Source organism: Mus pahari, chromosome 21 (assembly GCF_900095145.1).
Source record: "Mus pahari chromosome 21, PAHARI_EIJ_v1.1, whole genome shotgun sequence".
In the NCBI taxonomy this organism is placed as follows: domain Eukaryota; kingdom Metazoa; phylum Chordata; class Mammalia; order Rodentia; family Muridae; genus Mus; species Mus pahari.
The window spans coordinates 29,163,750-29,168,718 of NC_034610.1; positions in this window are offsets into that span (position 1 = coordinate 29,163,750).

Genomic DNA, 4,969 nt, shown 5'->3' on the forward strand with positions numbered 1-4,969 from the left:
AAAAAAAAAAAAAAAAAAACAAAAAAAAAACAGAACAAACCAAAAAACTGAAAATAATTTTTAAAGATGTTGAGACTCAGCCAGGGAATGGTGGTGCATGCCTTTAATCCCAGCACTTGGGAGGCAAAGGCAGGTGGATTTCTGAGTTTGTGGCCAGCCTGATCTACAGAGTGAGTTCCAGGACAGCAAGGACTACACAGAGAAACTATGTCTCAAAAAAAAAAAAAATATGTTGGGACTTTTAAAAGTTGGACTGTATTTTATATTGTGATATTAATAGGTATAGGGGACAAAGAAAGATTGTGACAACATTGATGTATTTGTGTGTCAAGTTGACAAGGCATAGACTTGCAATGGCCAATCTTGGTTGTCTATTTGATGTACTTGGGAGGAAAGAGCCTCAATGGAGAAATCACCTCCATCACATTGGCCTGTGGACATGTCTGTGAGTATTGTTTTGATTAATGATTGGTAGGGGAGGGCTGGCCCATTGTAAGTGGTGCTACGCCTGGGCAGGTGGTCCTCAGGCTATCAGAAGAGCAAGCCAGAAAGCAGCATTCCTCTATGGCTTCTACTTCAGTGCCTGCTTCCAGGTTCCTGCCTGGGCTCTGCTTTGATGATGAGCTCTGCTTGCAAGCCAGACAAACGTCTTTCCTTCCACGCTGTTTTTGGTCCGTGTTTTATCATAGACTCAGAGGAGGCCTTAGGAGCTGTAGACCCAGAGCTGTTCAGGTGCAGAGATGTGAGAGGCAGGTCCCAGGAACAGGCCACTTCATGGGCCACTTTGAAATAGGTTGAATGTTAAGGGCAGAAGAAAGTGCACTTGAGCAGGAGTCTGGGGACAATGACAGGAGTCTCTCACTATGATAGTTTTGCCTGGTCACTGACCTGGGACAGGTGCCTGGGTGACTAGCCAGTGTGCCTGCCATCTTTCACCCTCAGGGTACCCCTTATGTAGTCTCAAGTACAGGGTTCCACTGCCTCTGAAACTGTGTCAGAATGGCTCCTATAATCCATTGGTAGGTCATTTTTTTATTATTATTATTATCTGCTTGTGCCTCCTGCGCTGGCTGGCAGTGATTATTGTGCCCCTGAACAAGATGTCCTATGGCCATTCTTGTTGTTTAGGTTCAAGATGGTATGACTCAGGTCAAGACTTTATAAAATGGGGTAATTTCAATCAAGCTAAGCACAGCCCGAGAGCTGGTACTCCAGACGACAGAGACTAAGCTGGAGCAGGCCCTCTTCTGCTTTTGTATAATATGTAAAGATGTTAATGATAATCTGTCTTAGTTAGGGTTTTATGACTATGAAGAGACACCATGACCAAGACAACTTTTATGAAGGACAACATTTAACTGGGGCTCGGCTTCCAGGTTCTGAGGCTCAGTCTATATTCATCATGGCAGGAAGCATGGCAGTGTCCAGGCAGGCACGGTACAGAAGGAGCTGAGTGTTCTACATCTCCTTCTGAGGGCTAACAGGAGACTGACTTCCTCAGGCTTCGAGGAGGAGGCTCTCTTCTGCAGTGGGTGGAGCCTGAACATAGGAGGCAACCTCCAAAGGCCACTCCCACAGTGACACGCCTCCTCCATCAGGGCCATGCCTCTGAACAGTTCCACTCCCTATAGGCCAAGCATATTCAAACCACCACAGGATCGCTATTATAATTTTTAGTCAGACTTATTTGCCCAATATTTACCACCTTTTTTTTTTTCTTTTTTCTTTTTTTCTTTTTTTTTTTTTTTTATTTTTTTTCGAGACAGGGTTTCCTGTATAGATAGTCCTGGCTGTCCTGGAATTTACTCTGTAGACCACACTGGCCTTGAACTCAGAAATCCGTCTGCCTAGCAGCCCTCAACTTCTAATGGCATGTTATCACCATTAATCAACACCTGAATATTGAAGGAGATACATTTAAGTCATGGTACCATGGTCTCTTAACCTTATCACCTAAGTCATAACCTCAGGAAATCCTGTGAAACTAGATGTTCTGTCTGGTCTATTCAGGCTAAATTAAGTCTCAATGTCAGGTTATATTAGGGAAGCTATGAACGAGGAAAAATGAACTAGCATTCTGGTGTCCACTAATGATTGCCAGAATATTCCATCAAAGTTGATTTTTTTTTTCCTGCCTTTGTAACCTACATAACAGGGAACCTTTATGGCTATGGAACATCAACCTACATTGAGAGGTCACAGCAGAGACTCCCGTTCAATTTGGTCTCTTCTCTCGGCTTTTGCCCTTTGGGATCTATCGCATTCCCTTGCACAGTTTCTTGAACATTACCTCACTCCATTTTTAGACTTTTTACAAAATAAACACGGAAATTCGTTCATACTGAAGATACTTCTAACAGGTTGATTAAAGTACTTGCACATTTCCTGGGACAGCCACTGCATGTGTCTTTGGTGATTTTAGCTCGGCTGGAATTCAATACAAAATTTAGGCACAAGGGGGAGATCCGTTAGCACGACAGAGTGAGTAGCTGGATTGCACACAGAGCGTTTAGCTAAAAAAGCTAGCAAAACATGATTTTCATTTTGACTGCAAGAATTCTTGTCTTCGACTTCAAAATGACTTCAGTGGCTCGAGGGATCTGCCACCATGGTGAGCAGGTCACGTGCATGGAGGTGCATGACCTCATCCATTTGGGGGGGCTTCATTCCAGCATAGGCTGCTTGCAAAAACATATTACCATGGTTTGTAATTAGGCTAACTGGGAAATAAAATTCAGGAAGAGGGAAAAAAAATGAGGATTTCTTAATGGTGAAAAAAAGAAAAAAAAAAAAAAAGGAAAAAGAAAAGAAAAGAAAAGAGCACATTGTAGGCAAACCTTTCTATGAAAAACACGTAGCTTCTCATTCTGCCAGCCTTTGCGTGAATGGTACACATGGCAAATTAGAGGGGGAAGGGAGAAGACAGTAAATTTCCCCTAATTTATTAATTGTGGTGTAACACATGGCTTAAAACAAAAAACACAGTTGAGTGGACTTAAATAACCTTCTGAGCTGTCTTCATCAAACACACACACACACACACACACACACACACACACACACACTGATATGGGCAGCGGTGGCACATGACTTTAGTCCCAGCACTTGGGAGGCAGAGACAAAGTGGATCTTCTGAGTTCCGGGCCAGCTTGGTCTGCATAACGAGTTTCAGGACAGCCAGGGCTATACAGAGAAAAACTGGCTTGAAAAACAATTAAAAAAACAATAATAAAGAAGACCCAAATTGGGCTTGTACATCTCTGAAGCAGGGAGGGACTCCTACACTGGTGTTTGAGTGTCAGTAGGGAGCATTCAAGTGGGGTGGTTTCTAACTCAGGTGGTGGATCGGCCACGTTTTCAGTGTCCTCTAATTAAGATGGAATAGAGGGCACGGGTCTTAGCATCAGCCTAGCTCATGTCTCTTTAGATGACAGTCACCTTGCCCATCCTCCAAAGCCAAACTCAGAACAGGGTTTCTCTGTTTAGTCCTGGCTATTCAGGAACTCACTCTGTAGACCAGGCTGACCTCGAACTCAGAAATCTGCCTGCCTCTGCCTCCCGAGGGCTGGGATTAAAGGCGTGTGCCACCACACCCGGCTTCGTAGGGCCATTCTTAAATTGAGTACTTGGAGGAGTCCTAATTACTGTACAAAAAAACCAACCAAGAGCACCCTGTTTTTATTTATTTTTTTCCCTTTCTGTCCCCTTTTTCTTCCCTTTTCATGAAGTAGCTGAGAGGAACAGCTGGGTTTGTTTTTGTGTGTGTGTGTGTGTGTGTGTGTGTGTGTGTGTGTGTGTTTGCTGCTAGGGTCTTTTTTGCTCATACAAGGTGCACACTTGAGCCACATCCCTAACCGCTCTCACATCATGGAGACACATTGCAGTGTGATTTTTCTTTCTATCTTAAATCTCAGTAAATATGAATGCTTCCCTCTGTGCCCTCAAGTGAATGCTTAAAAGAAATAAAAGATTCTTATGTATGAATGTAGACTAAGTCATTAGATTTTTTATTTTTTAAGTTTTTGAGAGTCTTTCTCTGTAGCCTTGCCTGGCCTGGAAGTCTCTATCGCTCAGGATGATTTTAAGATCATGGCAGTACGCCTGTTTCTTCCTCCCAAGAACTGGGATTTCACATGTGAGCTACTGAACTTTGCATAAGTTTTTGTTGTTGTTGTTGTTAACTGAAAAGCCAGGCATGGTGGTACACTGCTGTGACATCATCATTTGGGAGGCTGAAGCAGGAGGTTAGCCATGAGTTCAAGATTAGTCTAGACCACATAGCAAGATCAAGATCCTGTCTCAAAAAAAAAAAAAAAAAAAGTTGAAAATGAATTCCTCCAAATAGGGCTGTGTCTCATCTGAGCAGTTAAAGGGCAGGGAGGACTAGCTGGAGTCCCAGTGAGTTCCAAGTCAGCCTGGGGCAGATGAGACAGTGTCTCACAGATGAAATAAAGTAGTAAAAAATTTTAAAAGAACAAGAAAAAAAGAAAAAAAAAATGGAAAAATCCCAAATTGAATGGTTTTCTTATTTAGAATATTTAGAACCTAGAACCGAAATTCACAAAAATGTATGTTTATCTTTTGACTTTCCCCACCGCAGCCACAGCAAATGCATTGTAATCCGTATGAGCACCATGTAGGTATGAAGTACCTCATTCCAGGCATGATATTAAATGGCTTACTCCTGACGTGGCACATACACTGTATATTCTAATACGGATATGACAGGCAAATACTTCATTTTTAGCATCATTTTTAGCCACGAGATTATTTTAAACGAGTAAATATACTAACCGTGGCAGTGTGAGGCATGGTTCTGAATGTAAACCGTACAGTTTGTTTCAAATATACCACAGCCATACACATTCCACAATCAAGGTCAGTCAGTGGTGGACAGGTGGTACCATTTTCTTGGTAGCTTACAAGTTAGCATCATTTGGTACATATGCATTCATGGATGAGCTGAGCA